A 20,741-nucleotide genomic window follows, 5' to 3' on the forward strand; every position below is an offset into this window, starting at 1 on the left:
AGATGACTATTACACAGCATAGCCAGGGATTTTTAAATGTGAGAGAATCTCTTGATTCAAACATTCTGATCAAGTGACTAACAGGGGCCCCAGGTTTGCCCAGAAGGCTATCTATTTCTCAGAGTCTCTCACATTAGGAAAGAAACTTTAGCATAGCCTAAACTTTTATGTTCCTCTCTTCTTCTTTTCATGTACTTTCCATCAATTTAAGGAAACAAAATATTATTCTGGTTCCCAAGGCTCTCCTTTATTTTATGTAAAAATTGTTTTCTGTTAAGGCCCAGCCACACACTAGAGTGCTTTCACCTACTTCTGATCATAGAATTCACCTGTGACCATGGAGCTCCATGTCCTCAATTGCTTCACCTCTTCTTCAGCAAGCCCATCCTGCACCACAGGGCCTGCACTCATCACTGCTGCAAAGGCCAGCTCCACCTCCTAGACTCCCCATCTGGGATTTCCAACTTCTCCTTGAGCAACATGCACAGTGACCCACCCTCCTCAGTAAATCACTCCTCTGGATACTCATTTCCTACTATTCTCTCTCTCTCTCTCTCTCTCTCCCTCCCTCCCTCTCTCCCTCCCTCCCCCCCCTCCCCACCACTCCCCCACACACACTCATACAAACACAAATATCAACCACGTGTGAATGACCCCTCCACCGAGAGCATATTTTTCCCATTCTGTCACGACCGTAGAGCAAGATTCACAATGTTTTTTTATTTACACACACAAAAACTCTATACTTGGACTGATGAGAAACACAAATTTAAAATCCATAGGGGTTATGGGGTATATATGGAATAGTTGTGTTATAACACATTTGCAACATTTCACCCACAAATTAATCATTAGGTATTTCTATATTTATCCACAAGTTCCCTCACCTGCCACTCACTACCACTACTTAAATCTGTCTCCTTATGAGAACTTCCAAATCTCCCCTGACCACAGTCCTTTGCACCTTTCTTCCTTCCTGGCCTCGCTACAGCACTTACCATTTCTTCCTCATGTATTTCCCTCCTCCAAACATGCATTCCCAAGCCCTCTTTTAATAAAATTTTTAAGTTTGCAAAAGATCCTCCAGTTACTAGGATCCATCTGCCTTAGAAAACAGATAAGAAACTATAAATGGTACATTTTTTGTATTGAAATTATTGTTTTCCTGTCACACAAAGGCAGATGACTGAGATTTTAGTACACATGCAGGTAAACTAATGAGTAAAGTATCCAGAGGTTCAGGGAGTTGTCAACAAGCGACTGAGGTGGGCTTTTTTCCCCACTTTCTCCAACTTTCTCCAAATTTCCCCAATTGATTTGGTCATTTCCATCTAGAATTAGCTTTATAACATTGAATGGCAAATTGCCTAAAACTGAATTTACCCTCTTCACCCAATTTGCTCTGCTAATCAGTTCCCATTTATAACATTTCCGTTTTCCTTGGTCATTCAAGCTTGGAAGTGGAAAACAATCTTTGGCTCATCTCTATTTTTTATTTTCTATATCCAATCTATCACAGGTTAATTCTTCCTAAATGTCTCTCAATATGAAATCATTTCCATTTTCAGTATGCTGGGCTATTTAAAACCCTCAACACCTTCTACCTGAGAATTATAAACCCTACTAACATGTCTACCACCCTCCAGTTCCAATTCTTCCTGCCCATTGCTGACAGATGAATCTTCTGAAAAGATCACTTTCTTGATGACATTTCTCTGTTCAAAAATCTCCAATGGCTCCCCAATGCCTACTTGTTACATTAGTAAGAACAGTTAGTATCATTAATTACTCTCCAGTGACTCTGATTCAAACAAAGGAATGGGAGTTAGAAGTGGGTTTGGCCCATTACAGGAACCTGGAGGTATCATATGTTGCTCACATACTAACTGTCTTCTAGAAGTACTTGGTCAAACAAGAAGAAAAAGGAGAAAGGTATATGGAAGGGAGAAAGAAGAGAAGGAGGGAAGAGAAGAAAAGGGACAGAAGGGGGATGGAAATAAGAAAGGAGGGACAGAGTTTGGATGAGAGGGAGAAACTCACCTACAGATAATACATAATTGCTTTTTTCCAGACTGCTTTCTTCCTTTCAACATCTGGATTTCTCTTTCTGTGTATGGCCAATTTTTAATGAAAAACAAGTTTGTTCTAAGTCAAAAAAAAAAAAAGTAAAACTCATGAAACTAAAGAAAAAACACATGATTTGCCTTGATTTTTATGCTTTTCTGGAAGATATTAATCTGAGATAGCTCTCTCTATTCCAATTTTCCAATTTAGACAGGGGAAGTGGAAACGTATTTTTGTGGCTTTCTCTCATAAAAGTCAGAACATCCTGTATATTTGAACCCTACATGGCTCAGATGTGGTGCTTAATATTTTTTTCTCTTCTTTTAAGATTTTTTTTCTACCACCTTTGCTTATGTGTTGATTAGTATGTCAAAGAGAATATTGAGATTGAGAAATGGTAGTCTGTGTTTAAGATGCTCTATTGGCACAAGATATAGAAAGCAAACAATTTTAAAACCAGCAAGTAAGCTTTCTCAATTAATCTATGCTTTTAAGAGTGAATGCAGAGGCATAACTGAGAGAATGATATTAACGATCAAAGTATCCTTCGACCAAAAACAATTTTATTTTAAAGAGGAAGAGATAACAAGTAATAGCTGCTGCTAATTTGAATACTGAGCTTGGTTCTTTAAGTCACCCTGTAGAAAATCCACTGGGAAGTAGACCCTTATGTGAAGGAATTGAGTTAAGGTCTTTTAATTAAATTTAAATATTTTCTTACCCATGGGAAAGAGCATAATTAGCTGTTTTCTAACGCATTTGACCTGAAGATGCTTGAATCAGCAGATAATTGAATGTATTAAAAGAAGTAGCAAATTCTAATTATGAGACTTAGTTGTTGGAGTAGGGGAAAAAAAGTTATTTATTGTTTATTCAAGAGAGTTCATACAAATGTAGAAGAGGGGAGATGAACAGGCAATTACCAACCATCTCAGGTGCAAAACTGGGCATCTTCACATGGTGGCTCTTAGGAGGAGAACTGGGCAGCTCAGGACTTGAGTCTATTTTGTTACTCCCACACAAGATCTCCATCTGAATGCCAAATAAATTACCACTGAAAATAGAGTGAAGTACTCACAGCAGTAGAACGTACCAGCTGGACTGATGCCTGCATCACAGATTAACTCTGATATATTGGGCTTTGGTATGTTTCTGTGTTGTTTCTGAGGGCACATATATCCAAATCTAAAGGCTAACAAGCTGTGCTCAGATGAAGTGCTACTGAATAAGTACTTGAGTCATATGGTGCTTACACAAATCTGAATAAGGCATGGTCTCCTTTCAAAGGAAAACGTCTCATGAACTCCAAGTCCAAAATTATTTTATTATTACGTTACTTCAATATTAATACATGTGAAATCTATGAACTTAAATATATATTCTTATGATTATCAATTCTTATATAATTTAAAAACCAAAGTAGTTTATAAAATAAATATGAACAATGAACCAATAAAATTCAAATTAACAAAATTTAATGTGATGGATGACACTGTTTTGCTGAAAGTGAATCTGCACTCCAAACCCAGATATGCTATTACTACTATGACACAGATTCTATTGAGTTTACCATGCCTAAACTACTGTGTGCCTTGTGGTCATTCAATTCTCTGTCATTCTTCTTTATTTGAATTAAACCAACACTGACCTTCCTATTATACGCCATGAAGAGATTTGGCTTTCATTTGCATTACTACATCATTTAAGTATTAAGTCAACGTTTTTTTCTCTCTTATTGGTTCTGGATAATTAATGTAGTAATATAGATCTGAACAAAACTAAAACAAACATAAACATAGATGCTGAATATACTGTGTAGTATGTTTTATTATTTTGCACTCTCAGCAGATATTGGAAATAGTTTCACTCCTCATTCATTTATGCATTCATTCGTTCAACAAATACTGTTTGCTGTGTATTTACTGCAAATGATGATGATGATGATGATGAATGCTGAGAATGATGAAAATGAGGATGATAATGAGGATGAGGATGATGATTAAAACTGTACAATTCCTAGCCAAGAAAATTAAAAATCTAAAACTAAATATTCAGCAATGAATATATCCAAAGAATTACAATTTTAGGCTATGTGAAAGTCATTAGAGCAGTGCATGTATAGGGTTAAGAAAGTTTGAAAGTAGCAGAGCACATGGATTGGAACAGGAAATAGGGCTCAGAATTAAAAGTAATTAAAACAACAATGATGATGATGACAATGTTTTACGCAAACTATTGAGTGTCTATCAGGTTCCAGTCACTGGTTTGTCGTTATCTTATTTAACCTTCACAGCAACCTACTGACATAGTTATTATTTTCAATATTTTATAGATAAGGCAATAGATACCCAAACACAGCTAGTAGTGATAGGGCTAGGATTTTAACACAGGCAGAAGAGTTCCAAAATGTGAGTGCTTAACTATATTTCTACATAAAATAGTTGGTATTTGAATTAGACATTTTTAATAATTAACAAATGTGAATTGAGCACATATATTGGGTGGCCTTGGATGCCAGTTTAAATAGTTCTTATAATAATATATGATACAATGTTTAATAAATTATGTCACATACACATTTATATATTATAAAACATCATTAATCATAATCTATAGTGTTATAAATTTAATAATAGTGTAATGGTTAATTGTATGTGTCAGCTTGACTAGGCCACAAGGTGGCCAGATATTTAGTCAAGCATTATTCCAAATGTTTCTGTGAGTTGAAGAACAAACTAGAATCTTGAAAGGCATCTAGTTTGATGACAAAGATATTTGCTGAGTTCCATTGCTGGGTGAGACTCTGGTTAGCTGGGCCAAATTTTCTAAAAAAAGGGAGAGTAAAATCTGCTGCAATTGCTTTGTGCTTTGCTTTCCTGAAAAACCTGTGTTTAAGCCCATCTTTAAAAACATTTGCCATATTTGAAGGCTCGTTGGGCAGGAAGCTAAAAAGCTTGGCTGAGAATCTCTGAAGAGCAGACCTACATTCTTGACAGTCTTCAGGACTGAGAAGAAATATGTGAAATCTCTTAATACATATTCCATGAGAGACATAACTAAAGATGAGGGTGAACAAGAGTTAGACTGAGTCTTTCTAAATCTTCAAACTTGCATTGACTCAGCTCACTTTCTTGTTGAGTTCAGATGATCTGCCCCTCATCCTATCTGCTTAACATAGAAAGGGGAAGCTCTCACTGGTAATATAACATCACTGGGATTCCCTAAGGCTCTCTAGTATACAATGTCCAGTGTATAATTTTTAAAAATTAGAAATAAGAGACAAGAAAATATCATAGAAAAAGAAGAAAAACAACAACAATATAAACAGACTCACAAATGATCAAGATAATGGTGTTAACACACGAGAACTCTAAAATAACTATGATTTATATATTCAAAAAAAGAGACAAGATGCACAAAATAAATAAAAAGGTTGAGAGTTTCAACATAAAATTGACACCTACGAAATAATCAGATGGATATTCTGGAACTTAAAAATTAAAAATATATACATACAAAAGTAAGTAAGAACCATATTAGATGGGTTTATCAGAGATTGGAGACAGCAGGATTAGTAAAATGGAAAACATTGTGCAAGTGAAATAAAAACATGGGAACACATGGGACAAATGGGAACATCTCAAAGGCACTTATTGTTGGAGTTCCAGAAGGAGAGAAGGGAAAGAATGAAGCAGGAACAATATTTGAAGAGGCAGTGACTGAATATTTTTGAAAACTGATAAAAGACATCAATCCAAAAAATTCCAGTGAAGAAAAACTCAATTCAAAGGAGGAAAAACACAAAGACGACAACATCTAGGCATATCATAGTAACACTGCAGAATATCAAGGACAAAAAGGAAATCTAAAAAGTGACAGGAATTTTTAAAATATATATTACTTTTAAAGTAGTAACTGTAAGACTGGCAGCTGAATTCTCAACAGAACTGTCACAAGCCAGAAACAATAGAGTAACATCTCTAATCACTGAAAGAAAATAACTCCAACTTAAAAATTCTACATGCAATAAAAATTTGTTTCAAAAATGAAGGTAAAATAAAGCCATTTTCAGATGGAAGTCTAAGAGAATTTTTTTTGCTAGATCTATACTAAAAGAACCTCTAAAGGGAGTTCTTCAGGCAAATGGAAATTCATCCCAGTTGAAACCGTGACAAGGAAAAAGAGAAAGAAAAATATTATTGGGTCATTTTTAAGGAATATTTACTATACAAAATTATAATTATAATGTCTTTTGCAGTTAAAATACATGTAGTACTAAAATACTAAACAAAAATTACTCAAAAGGCAAGAGGGGATAAATAGAGCTTCAAGGTCCTGAGGTTCAAGCAGAATCATGTTTGGGATAAAAGTAATAATTTATATTAGATTTTAGTAAGTCAAGAATGAATTATTACATCTTGGCATCTTGGCTATCTGCTAAAATGACATAAAATTAGTTTGTCAACAGAAGTGAAAATGCTGTTACCAGCCATTTCCTAATTTTAATACAATTGAGAAAATAAGAATGGCAATAGGCATAAATGCCCAATCAGATACTTATTGGGTCTCAGCTTATCAACTGGTCAATTGGACCCAAAAAGAATAAGATTTAAAAAGACAAGAAAGTCTCAGTATATATTATTGGAAATTATCTCTAAAACATAAGGTTTGTAATGAGACTTTATAATGTATTTAGCACCTGGGGAAAAAAAAGTCATCTTTTCAGCATAAAAGTCACTCAACTTCTATATGCATATTCAAAGATTCATAAAGAAAACAGAGTACTGCTAGTAGTCAGAATACAAAGTCCATAATGAAAATAATAAAAAATTATAAAACTTCAGAAAAGGGAAGTTTTATGTTAGAATTATCACAGAAATCTTTAAGAGATAGGTGGAATCTAAACTAGATCCTGAAATATGACTGGAAAACATGTTTCATTTTTTGATGAAAATATACTATGAAGAAGAGAAGGAAATGCACCTTCATATAATCTTTGGCTGTAAATGGAAAATGACATGTAACACTAATAATAAAGATCTGAATTTGGACACTTATCTCACAACAATATTAGTTTCTGTGAATGAGGACCTGGGATAAGATGAATGACATGGAACTGAATATATCCCATTTGGAAAACAGACCTTCTTAAAGTTTCCTCTCACTTTATACTTTGCCACAAGCAGAGGATGAAAGTTGGGAAATCTGAGAGCAAGAAGATAAGAGGACTGAGTACCAATCTGCATAGTGAAATGATTAAAAGAGTAAAAAAATCCATGCAGAAGCCCTGAAGTATCAGAGCTATGTCTCCATAAAATGGCTTTTTACTCTAATAAAGTTTTGAGGGATAATTATCTTACCCAACCTCAGAGATCAAACTATAATTATTTTAAGCAGTGATTATTAATGTTGACAATTAATAAGAAAGTATACAGTTGTACTTAGGTGTCTTTATTTTTTCTAGCTTTGTACTTAAAATACTATCACTCTTCATTATAGATTGGTTCACAGTAATATTTTCTTGTTTTAAAGTACAATTTTTTGTTGTATTTATAAAAATTGTAAATGAAAGGTGAGTTCTAACACCAGTGTCAGTTAACCATGGCTATACCTGTTTCCATACTTTGGCCTGTGAAGTTACTATACAGATATCACTATGTACATAGTGATAATTTATCTATGTTGCAGATAGGTCATGGAAAGAGAGAAAAGTAATGATATTTATTTACTTGGAAAACCCCAAACTCTGAGGAAATATCAGTTGTCCTTAATAAAATACAAATGCTATGGCTGGATGTCCAGCATAATAATATAAGTAAATAGGTGATCACCCAAGGCCCCCATGACTCATAGGACTGTGAGAGATAAATCTAGAGGTGAGATATATGTTGCTGAGTTGGATCCTCTAGGGAACATTTAACAACTCTAGCTTAATTATGCAGTGAGACTTGGAGTGGCAGCTATGGAATAACAATCACTTCCATTTTCAACATTTGGCTGTCTTAAAACCAACTTTTTCTGATCTCAAATGTCTGAGAGTCTCTATGAAAATGTTTAACATATTTTGAACATAGTAACTTTACAAATACTTGATAATTTTAACTAAATTATGAGCTTCAGATACACTTTGTAACTCCATGGAAACAGTTTTGCTCCTGAAACAAATCCTTAGTGGCTCTGAATCTCAAATTATGTCTGGTTTTGTTTTAGATCTCATCTGAATTTTTAAAAAACACTTTCATCATTTTGAAGTAAAATAATTAATGAAATTTACACAAACAATATTCTCTCAGGCATCGCTAACCAGTCACCAAGGACAGCACACAAAATGTTTCTTAGAAGTGACATGACAGCACATTATTCTAAATTTGGTTACTCCCAGTGAGTTTAAAGGAACATTATCCAAAAATATGGCTGGATGATTATGTAGCCTCAAGTAACTGAATAATTAAGCTATGGTTTAACCCAATAATATCACTGTCCTAATTTACTATAGATTGTGAAGTTTTCCTATCTATATGGAAGATCTAAGGTACATGAGACAAATCTGAAGAAGCAGTTTTCTCTAAAGCATATTGTCCCAGATCTAGAAGCCAAATTCCCCAAAATTCAGTACTTATTTTTGGTTTTTTTTAAGAAGATGTTGTGGGTAGGAGTTTATTAATTAATTTATTTATTTTCGCTGTGTTGGGTCTTCATTTCTGTGCGAGGGCTTTCTCCAGTTGTGGCAAGCGGGGGCCACTCTTCATCGCAGTGTGCGGGCCTCTCACTATCGCGGCCTCTCTTGTTGCGGAGCACAGGCTCCAGATGCGCAGGCTCAGTAATTGTGGCTCATGGGCCCAGTTGCTCCGCGGCATGTGGGATCCTCCCAGACCAGGGCTCGAACCTGTGTCCCCTGCATTAGCAGGCAGATTCTCAACCACTGCGCCACCAGGGAATCCCCAGTACTTATTTTAATAAAGTGAATCCAATATGCTGACATCCTCCATTAAAAAAATTGCATAACAAAACATCAATAAGCACATGATAAATTACAAGATAGCAAAGTATTAATGCCAAGGCCAAATTATTATAATAAATTATGAGTATTTCTAATATCAATACTCATTCTTGTGTTTTGCTAGCCTTGTACATTATTGAATGATTGTTACACGGGTATTATGTTAACCCTAAATGTCCTGAAGATTCTTAAATAATTAGTACTTAGAACTCAATCAGGGTTGATACTAGGGTATCAGACAAACATAGTGTTACCACAGAAATGGAGCTTAAGTGTCAGGGGAACCAGCAGTAAAACTAAGTTCATGTTGAACTGATGAGCAGCTTCCACAGATGTTTGTTGCTCCTGCCCAAGCCTAGGATTGTCCTTAAGGTCTGCTTGGGAGAGTAAAGGAGACCCAATTGCCAAGGGTACAGAGATGTGCTCAAGTGGAGTTTGGCATTTGCAAGGACCAACTCTGTCAGTTCTCCCCCAAATTTCAGCTGACCCCGTCCTCACTCCTTATCCTGATTTGTCTCATTGTGCCCAATCTTTAGGTGAGAGTAGCAAAAGGCAACAGCTGTATGACAGAAACAAAATTATTTATGTCTGAATAGACATTCACAGCCTCTGCTTCCTTCTTAATGCCTAATTGGCATTTCCTTCTTTTCTGATTTTAATCAGAGGTGAAAAAATATTGAGAAGAATCTTAAGAATGTGAGAGATAGAGACGCTTTGGAGAGGCTGAGCAAGTTGAGAGATGTAGAGGGAGGGAAGGAATGGGGTGCAGAGATGTGCTGCATTGGAGATTAAATGTTCTTTCATGTTCTACAAGAGAAGCAGCAAAAAGTGATTATTGGAGTTGTATTAAATTACTTTTGGTCACTTGGCTGTGCTTCTTTTTGAATGTGACACCTCACCAAGACTGGAGTTTTCAGGCATAGCCCACAGCATTAGCAGAACAATGGACAACAAAGGCAGGAGCAAGGCCTAAACTTTCAGAATTGGGAGGAGCCTATGAGGACAAATGAAGAGACATAGGTTGGCTGGAGAATAGAACAAATATAACCAAGGAAAATTCAAGATGATGATGACCAGTATTCAGAAATGAATCCATTTTAAATTTGAGTGGGACAATAATTATACAATATTTTTTATTATAAGGTATGCTTTTTTCACACAACATATTTCTGAAATCATGATGTACCTTAAAATTAATATATAGTTTAATGTGTATCATTTCATATTTTCCCTGAAAAACTATTATTAAACCAATGGTGAATCATAACCTATTGTAAGCTCCATGAATGTAAGAGAAACATATCTATATTTTATCATTATTATGATTTTTAGTAACTATTTATCCAGCACAATCTAATGTGCACAAAGCTGTGACATTATAAATGCTCAATATTTATTGAATGATCAGTAATATCTTCGAATTGAAGTAAGTGATCATATTTTAAATAACAGCTTTTCTTTTCCTAGAAATGTTTACTTTTAATATGTTCCAGTTGGGGTAGATCTGTTACAAATATTACTGCATTTAATCCTCCCTATACCCCTACATTATAGATAGTATTACATTAATTTCACAGGTGAGGAAACTGAGTCTCGAAAAACTTGATGAAAATTCTGAACTAGGAAAGAGATGGAGCTGCTTTCAAACCCATACTTAGGTGACTCAAAAGCACAAGGTCTAAGCAGAAGGCCTTCGCACTGCACTATGTTGTTTCAAAAGACGAATTTAGTAGACAGTGAAAATTTGAAGGAGGAAAGGAAGAGAAGCAGAGTCCAAGAACAGGGTCTAAGTGGAGGGGTTATGGTTGAGTCAAAGAGCAACAAGAAAACAGAGATCACACAAGGGACTGCACCTAACTTGAGTTAAATATCAGGCAAAGTGGTCCCCTATTAAAAGCAGCATTTTCATCACCATTCTTTTATCCATATAACACTCTATTCTTGATTCTTCAGGAAGAATGTATAATACTGCTACCTCAAGTTTCAGATTTGTGTAACCCACCAACTTGAACTTATTACATAATATAATTTAAGGCATTAATTTTCCAAATAATGAGTTATTCATTCAATGACCAAAAGAAGTTCCTAAAGTGCTTAATATACTCCAAGAGTAACTTGTTATACTGGAGAAAAGTCAGAGAACTTTTTTCTAAATCAGTGTGACTCACAGACATACATATTTTGCATGTATATTACATGAGCTGAAAGATCATGCTGCAGTTCACAGGTGCTGTCTACATAAACAAAGGGAATCGATACCAGTCCATTCCTGCTAATGTACTATAAGCACAGAATAACAGAGAAGACAATGGCCCATATTCAACAGCCCCCAAACCAATTATAAAAGACTGAACAGGATGGAGTGGGGCTTGGTGTTGGGAGGTTTGCTCTTCATGGACAGAAGTTTTCCTCATCATTATTTGTGGTACCATCTAAAACTTGTGTGATTGGGAAGCAGATATCACTTCCTGTCTGCATGCTGTCTGTACTGCAATTCCATTCATTTCGTGGGGCCTCTCCTGACAAGCTATGAACCTTCTTTCTCCTGGCTACAATGCATCCTAGGGTTGATGACAAATTGTAGCTGTCTCCTAGCCTATTGTATCTTCTCAAAGACCAAGGCAAATCCATGCTCATGTAAATGTGCCTTTTCCTCAGTGGAAAATGAAATCAGTTACACACAGTTAATCATACTATAGTCTCACCTATATAGTCAGAAACTGATATTAAGTCTCTCCTTAGCCTGCTCCAAACTCAATAACACCAATGAGTTCAATGTTTCCTAGTCAACACATTAATCGGTCTTGGTTTTTTATTAATTCTCATTTCTCCTGGACCCTATCCAAACTCTCTATTTCTTAGATCAATAATAGGATTAAAATGAATCTCACTACAGTAGCAATTAAGACTGGAACCGCATGAACTATACTGGGAGAATCACTTCATATTTCCAATGCCTGCATTTGAGAGCTTGATTTGAAGTGGTGAGCATGTGTTACTGACTTGTTACCTTGTAATCTAGGCTGTTTTCAACTATGTTTATAGAATCTGACTGAAAGAATCACATAAGCTAATAGTCAAGTTCTACTTACTTTCCCCAAAACAGTGTTCTAGTTTTTTCTTATTTCTTCCTGAGTGAATTATATGGAACATGTAATATGAAATATCTATCTCAATAATTTATGCAGTTTCTGGGGAAATCTGTATTTTAATTTCTGTAGGATCATAGTCTAAGTTGTAATATCCACATTAAAGTATATATACACTTTATATATATTCCTTATTTTATAGGTACACATATATGTATAAAATATTATAATCAATTAAAAAACTTGAAAAAATAACCAATGATCATAGTATCATGGAATCTTAGAGGTGAAAGTTCATTATGTCAGATTCTGTTCCTTCAGAGGCACCAGCTTAGTTACCTTGATTTTCCAAAAAAGTGTGAAGAAATGAATAAAATGGAGTCTGTAATGCCAACAGAACAGTAAAATGGAGCCAGGAGGCCACTGGGAAAGCAGGGCCTATGCACATCTCCACCCAGATGGAACATGAATTTGAAGTGGCCACAACATCTTTAAAGAATGCTTGCGCACCGAACTCTCTCAGAGTAACAGCCTTAGCAACCAACCATGTACAGACAAGAATGTTTCCAGTCTGCCAACATCAATCATAATTCTTGCAAAACAATTTATGTAAGCTTCCTCCTTTTTCCTATTAAAACTCTTTGGTTTTTAACTCTTCTTGAAGCACATTTGGGTTTCTACCCAAATCTGTGTCTCCTGAATTGCTATTCATAACACGCCCAAATAAGTGAGGTTTTTTTCCTTGTCTTACAGCAATGGTCCTATTTCTAGGTCAACAAAAGGAAGATGGTAATCTTTGAATTTACAATCCAGCCCACCTCCAGGAATGTGAATTCTAGTGACATAGATACTATAATAAGTAAATAATTAAAAAATGCATTCAAAGATTATTCAAAAGATACATCAAATATATTCATCACAGAATTGATGAGAGAGGAAATAATTATAAATTCCCTAACTAAAATTCCAAATACTAAATGTATGATTAAATGCTTATACTGGAGTTGGCCATTTTTTTAAAACTTAATTGAGGGAAATCCTCCATATTTAATTTTAGTGCAGCTTTTTTGCAACATGTTTGCTTCCAGAACACAGGTGCCATGGAAACCACCACTAAATCTAAGCCAAGATGGGGAAAGAAAAGACTCATATTAACATCAACATCATTGGACACATAGATTCAGGCAAGTCCACCACTACTGTCCATGTGATCTACAAATGTGGTAGGATTGACAAAATAACCAATGAAAAGTTTAAGAAGGAGGCTGCTGAGATGGGAGAGACCTCCTTCAAGTATGCCTGGGTCTTGGGTAAACTGAATGCTTAATGACCTTGCTATCACCATTGATAATTCCATGTGAAAATATGAGACCAGTATTAACATGACAGTCATTGATGCCCTAGGACTCAGGGGCTTTAACAAAAACATGATTATAGGCACATCTCATACTGACTCTCCTGTACTGATTGTTGCTGCTAGTGTTGGTGAATTGGAAGCAGGTATCTCCAAGAATGGGCAGACCCATGAACATGCCCTTCTGGCTTACATATTGGTTGTGAAACAACTAATTGTTGGTGTTAATAAAATGGATTCCACTGAGCTACTCCTCAGCCAGAGAGATAATGAGGAAATCTTTAAGGAAGTCAACACCTACATTAAGAAAATAGGCTATAATCCAGACACAGTAGCTTTTGTACTGGTTTCTGGTTGGAATGGAGAAAACATGCTGGAGCCAAGTACAACTATGCCTTGGTTCAAGGGAACAAAAGTCACCCATAAAGATGGCAGTGCCAGTGGAACCACAGTGCTCAAATCTCCAGATTGTGGCCTGCCCACCAGTTCTTCTAACTGACAGGCCTTTAGGTTTGTTCTTCCAGGACGTCTACAAAATTGGTGGTACTGGTACTGTCCCTGTGGGTTAAGTGGAGACTGGTGTTCTTTTTTTCTTTTTAAAGATATGTTTAAGTTCTAAACCCCAGTACTTGTGAATTGTTACCATATTGGAAAGAGTCTCTTTTTTAAATTAATTAATTAGGTTGTGCCAGATCTTAGTTGCGGCAGGCGGAAACTGGTATTCTTAAACCTGGCATGGTGGCCACCTTTGCTCCAGTCAACATTACAACTGAAGTAAAGTCTGTTGAAATGCACAATGACGCTTTGAGTGAAGCTCTTCTGGGGGACAGTGTAGGCTTCAATGTCAAGAATTTGCCTGTCAAAAATATTCATCCTGGCATTGTGGCTGGTGATAGAAAAAAATGACCCACTATTGGAAGCAGCTGTGGCTTCAGTGCTCAGGTGATTACCCTAAACCACCCAGGCCAGATCAGTGCTGGCTATGAACCTGTGCTGAATTGTCAGGCAGTTCACATTGCTTGCAAGTTTGCTGAGCTGAAGGAGAAGATTGATCACTCCTCTGGCAAGAAGCTAAAAGATGGCCTCGAATTCTTGAAATCTGGTTGCTGACATGGTTGATGTGCTTCTTGGAAGCCCATGTGTTGAACTCTGGCTATCCTCCTCTGGGTCATTTGGCTGTTTGTGATGTGAGATAGACCATTGCTGTGTGTGTCATCAAATCAGTGGACAAGAAAGCTGCTGGAGTGGGTAAGTTCACTAAGTCTGCTCATAAAACTTAGTAGGCTAAAATAATATTATCCCTAATACCTGCCATCCTAGTCTTAATCAGACTGGTGGTAGAAGGTCTCAGAATTGTTTATCTCAATTGGCCATTTAATAGCAAAATTTGGTTAATGATAACAATGCAATTCAAAATCTTCAGAGGGAAAAGAGGATGTTTTGTGGATCATTTGGCTTTTTTCTGTGGCAATTTTAAGTTGTTTTTTAAATCCGTACTTTATAATGGAAACAACTTGACCAAAAATCTTGAATTTTGAGACCCTTTAAAACAAAGTTTAATGAGAAAAATTCAGGGTTAAAAACAAAATACAAAACTATACCTGTAGATCATCTCCCAAAATCAAAAGAAAATGAAGATATGTAGATACATGGATAAATATATATACATTTAGAAATGTAGAAAAATGACTGAAGGTAATCAGTTGGTAGCAGTATCTGTTGATAGTTATAGGTTTTTTTTCTAAAATTCTCTGTTTCCCAACTTTTTAAACAATGCATGTGCATTACATCTCTAACTTGAAATTAAGCTACTTTTTAGAATTTTGTGAATCTGTAAAATTAATCTTTAGTCTTATTTTTGGATTCCTTAGCCTGATTGCTTTCAAAATAAAGTATTTGATTTCATAGATAACCGGAGTCACTAGTTAAAAGCAATAAACAAAACACCCTCTAAAAATTGCAATTTCTTCATCGATGACATCAGACAAATATCTGGCATGCAAAAAGACAAAAAGATACATAGGAAATCTTGGAAATGTGAGGAAAGTGAGCTGATTCAGGGTTTGGAGAGGCTAAACTTAGAAAGTCCAAGGAAGCTTCTACATAATCCTGATTTGGTCAAGGTAAAGGGTACATAAAAATCACAGGGATTACAGTGAAGAAACCTGAAAAACACTGCCGCAGTCAGGTGATCAATATAAACATCAGGGATAAGTCATGTCGATAGCATCTACTCTTTATATAATGTGATGAAAGTGGCACTTCACTCTTTTTCCCAAAAACCAATAGCCTCAGCCTAATCATGAGGAAAACGTCATACAAATCCCAGTTGAGGGACATTCTTCAAAATACCTGACTAGTACTCCTCAAAACTGTTAAAATCATTGAAAGCAAGTAAAGTCTGAGAAACTGTCATAACAAGACAAGAGGAGCCTAAGGACACATGATGGCTAAATGCAACATGGTATCCTGGATGGGATCCTGGAACAGAGAAAGGATATTAAGTTAAAAAAAAAAAAAAGGGAATTTGACTATAGTATAGATTTTAGTTAAAAATGTAATTAATGTATCAATATTGGTTCATTAGCTATAATATTTACCATAATAAAGCAAGATGCTAATAATAGGGAAAACTAGGTGTGGAATATACCAGAAGTCTCTATACCATCTTTCATAACTTTTATGTAAATCTAAATCTACCCTAAAATGAAAAGATTTAAAAATTATACACACACCTTGCAAAAACAGTGTTTTTCACCACTGCTGACACCATTGACACCCCTCCTTGAGTACAAGCTCTTGAAACAAGGATACTGTTTTATTGATACTTGTATTTTCTATAACTACTTAAACCATGCCTTTTACACAATCATTACGGGATAAATGTCCTTGGAGCTGAAAGAGAAGAGAATCCAAAGCCTGGGGCCCAGCTGACTCCACGAAGTTTCTGTTAAGATGTACTTTTCCCATTCCCAGCAATTATCGGAGAATTTATTCTTACTTTGAGATAAGGACCTATAATGGTGGACTGAAGTTGAAAAAAGAAAAGAAAAATGAACACAGGTAGCAGCCATCACACTCACGTCCACACATATGAATCTCATAGAACCTGTAGGTATGTTAATTTAGAAAATTACCTAAAACTTCATTGCTTAAAGCTTGAAAGTCAAAACAGGGAGAACACATTAAAGAAGATAACACATAAGACCTGCATTTTGAAGGTTGTTCTGAGGATTAGATAAGAAAAATATATGTGAACGCCTTTTAAAAATCACCACACAATCAAATAGCAGTGCTTAAATTTCCTCAGGTGTGGAGCATCTGAAAGTCAGTGTTCCTTGGAGATCACAGTGAATACTGATGTGTTGAATTTCATCAGAGGAACCATTTTAATAGTAGAAAACTACAATGTAATGTAGAATAAGATCACAACTGTAAGTACATGCAACACACACAAAACTATTAAACTCAGTTCAATGTTTCTTGATGATTTCTTCCATTATTATTCATATGTTACTTTGCACTGTTCTATTTCCTGTATCTGCTTGTAAATTATATGTTTTCACTGAACTGTAAGTAAGCATGTATAACTTGTTAATGCTTGTATCCTCAGAATAGTAGAGCTTAGCACATAATAGAAGTTATTTATTCAACAAATATTTCTGGAGCATTTACTAGAAGATGTGAAATACAGAAAAAGTCCAAGATTTCTGTTCTCATGGTATTGATATTCTAATTCTAATGGGTTAAAATGGTGAAAGGCAATAGGTGTAATGGAAGAAAAGTAGAACAGGTTAAGAGGGAATGGGAGTTGGAAGGGTAAACAAGTTGCAGTATTAAGCAGGGTGGTTGCATTGAGAAGGTAGGATTTGAGCAAAAGCTTGAAAGAAATAATGATTTCAGGCAAGCATTTATCTTAGGGGCAAAGCATTTCAGGCAGAAAAATAGGGCACTGGCTCTAAGGTGTGAGTTTACCTGGCATGTTCAAAGAGCAGCCGGGAGGCCAAAGTGCCTGGAGCAGGTTGAAGGAAAGGAAGAGGGGCAGGCAAAGTCAGGATGGCCAGGCCATGTAAGGCCTTGTAGAACATTATAAAGACTCGTGCTTTCCTCTGCAATGAGATGAGGAATGATTGCCGAGTTTTGAGCAAGTGTCATCATTGGACCTACATTTTCAAAGGCTCACTCTGGCTGCTGTGTGGAGAATAGATTATGTAGTAGCAAAGGCAGAAGCAAAAAGATCTGTTAGGAGGTGATTGCTGTAATCTTTGATGGTTCAGACCAAACTAGTGTGTCCATGATGAAAATTAGTTGAATGCTGAATATCTTAAAGTAGAATCAACAGTTTATCATAGAGTCAACAAATAATTTAAATAATTAAAGACTGGCCAACATTCCTTAGTAAACGTCATCAAGTGCCAAAGGCTTTATAAACATTTATGGGCAAAGAAACTTAAAATAAAGGCCATATCTGCTACATTAATGTTATGTCTATTACATTTCTATTTTGTCAAGAATGACTAATTGTTGGACTTCAGCCTTAGAACATTGGCACCCAGCTTGCAGGCTCCCAGGGTTTTTTAGGGACAGAGTTTGAAAAGCACTAAGCTGTCCAAATTCGAGGAATTATGTTGCTGATATTGAAACTGCTTTTTCCCAGGCATTATGAGGGGCATCTCACCTGGTAAAAGGAACATCATTGTCTGATTTCAGCCTGACATTGGGGAGTGCGTCTGGAGCCAGGCAGGTAGAAAGGCTCACAGTGCTGAGTCCTAGTTCTGCCTCTGCTTACCAATCGATACCACTTCCTGTTGCTCATTGTTTTGATAAAGATATTAGCAAAGCAACAGTAAAAATAAAAGTGCTCCATAATCCTCAGCACCCACCATTAACTTCTGAAATATTATTGCACGTTAGCTTTTACTGTTACTTTACAAAAGCACTTACTGAAAGGCAGGGAAGCCAAAAAGAGAAAAAAAAAAAAAATCTGCTGCTGGCGTAAAAGGGAGGATGATTGTCTCTTTGCAGATTGCACCTTCCCCTTTCCCAAAGCAGCAAGGGGCACAGATATCTGAGTCTCCTTTTTGCTGAACTAGGCAAGAAACTGGTAGATACCTTCTAGAGTGTGGGGGGGGGGCAGAAAATGTCCCTCCAAAGATCAGTACGTGGGTGGGATGTGTCTCCTGTTTTCCTTCCTCACTCTTCCTTTCTTAGGTCTTTCTTCTCTCTGCTTTCACTGGCCTCCCAGGGATCCAAGCCTGCTCATAGGAAATTAACTGAAATTAGTTATGTACCTTTCATTTGCCCTCTGTCCAGGAGATACACATTAAGTTGTAGAATATCAGACTTTGCCCACCTCCTATCCATCAGGTGGGGACATTGTTCTATTTACGCAGGTGGTATAGGTAGCATGGCATATTTCCTCAGGGTAGAGAGGAAAGATATTGGTATTTGAGGCATGTTCAGCTCCCTAAATCAGCTACCCAGCAGCAGCCCCTCTAATTCCATGCTTAATTCCAGGTCATGCTGAGAATGTGAGGCCCCAATCTTTCTCTTTACAAAATTCTATCACTCTGTGTACACTTTGCCTCACAGGACTTTTCTGAAGACGAATGAAATAATGTCATCTGTTCAATACAAGCCTGTCCCCTCACAACTCAATGAAAGATGCTATGTATTATGACCAAGCTTTCTCTTCAGCTGAATTTAGAAACTGCAGCTTACAGTGCTTCCTATGTTTATTCACAGTGGTATCTCATTTTGCATAGGAAAGTGGAGGCCCGGGCATTTGCATTTCTCCCAGTGGTTCCACTCTCCTGGCCAAGAAACACATGAAGAAGGGTCTTCACTGGCCCAGAGCCCCTGATAGGATTCTGTTCATGCCCGCCACTCACTGACAGAGAAAGCCCCCCACAAGAAGGCTGGGCTCTCATAAAGAGCTCTGCCAGATTCAGGAAGACGCGGCTTTTTGTTCAGCACCATAGGACCCTGTGTGACACTCCACGGCCTGGGCTAGGGGCTGTCACAGCAGCCTTTCACAATTCAAAGAGAAAGGGAAAATAGCTTGCCTTTGAGCATCAGAGATGTGGGAGAGGCAGGAATCAAATCATGAATAAATAAATAAAAACACCAGCAGCTGTGATATTTAAAACAGACAATCACTATAACAGCAAATGACAACCCCGCAGCCTGCAGAATCTGCTAATAAACTGTCTGCTGTGACTGTTATTAAAGATAAACTTATGAGCCATGATTATTCAACCATTAAACCTAAGTGGAAATCAAAGGAAAATCTGTCTCAGATGATATGTTTGGTGCCGTGTGGCCTAGGAAAATTACTCAACAAATTTGAATCCTGATGTCTCTGTCCTCTAAGGATTGGTCCCTTGAAATTTGGGTACTATTTATGCAGAAGCTTTCCTTCTTTTTTCTTTTAATTATAATTTTAGTTTGCTAAAATGTGGCTTTTTTATTTTTAATACATTGTTATAATAAGCACATCTCGCCTCATTATCTATGGAATAACAGAAATGCCATTCAATTCAGCAAGGGCACAGCTAGTAAAGCAAGAATCTAAGACCTTCCTCTGATCCACCTGCTGACCAGAGCACCTTCAGCTCTCAGGCTGATGTTGAAAAAGCTACCAAGCAGTCTGGATTGTGGGTAGCTTTGTCGATGTATTAGCTAATTTCACCTAACAAGGATCCAGTTCCAATTCAGAAGTCACCTGATTCACATTTCACTTGGATCTCAATCACTGCCATTGATATTATAGTCTGTGACATGGTTAATAGGAAGAGTGGCCTATTATGGCAGAAACAACATTATAGAATAAGATTATTATATGAGCATGCCATTTTGAAGACATAACAGGATGTTCCAGATTGAAAATAATCTTCAGTTAATGTCCTATGTTATTATTATACACAGGATGCAGCAGAGCATAACAGAATCAGAGCTATTCAATCTGGTAGGGTTTTCAAGGATTGCCTTTCAAATTTCTGCTTGATATTAGTATTTCCTAAGAGCTTTGAATTAGGAATTTGAATTAATCTCCAACAATCAGGGTAATAGTCTTTAATTAAAAAAAAAAAAGAAACAATACTAACTACTAAATTTGCACAACCTAAAGTGCAAAAGTATGTGACAGGTTAAAGGGATAGTCAATAAAACTTCACCTTTTTTATATCCTGCATTTTTTGTTTTATTTTGTTTTTGCCCTTTCCACCTCACCAGC

General features: G+C 36.4%; 1 pseudogene; it reads left to right on the forward strand.

Annotated features, from left to right (window-relative positions):
* Window positions 1-13,282: 13,282 nt before the first annotated feature.
* On the forward strand, window positions 13,283-14,703 carry LOC102984333 (elongation factor 1-alpha 1-like; annotated as a pseudogene).
* The last annotated feature ends 6,038 nt before the right edge of the window (window positions 14,704-20,741 follow it).

Source organism: Physeter macrocephalus, chromosome 11 (assembly GCF_002837175.3).
Source record: "Physeter macrocephalus isolate SW-GA chromosome 11, ASM283717v5, whole genome shotgun sequence".
Lineage (NCBI taxonomy): Eukaryota > Metazoa > Chordata > Mammalia > Artiodactyla > Physeteridae > Physeter > Physeter macrocephalus.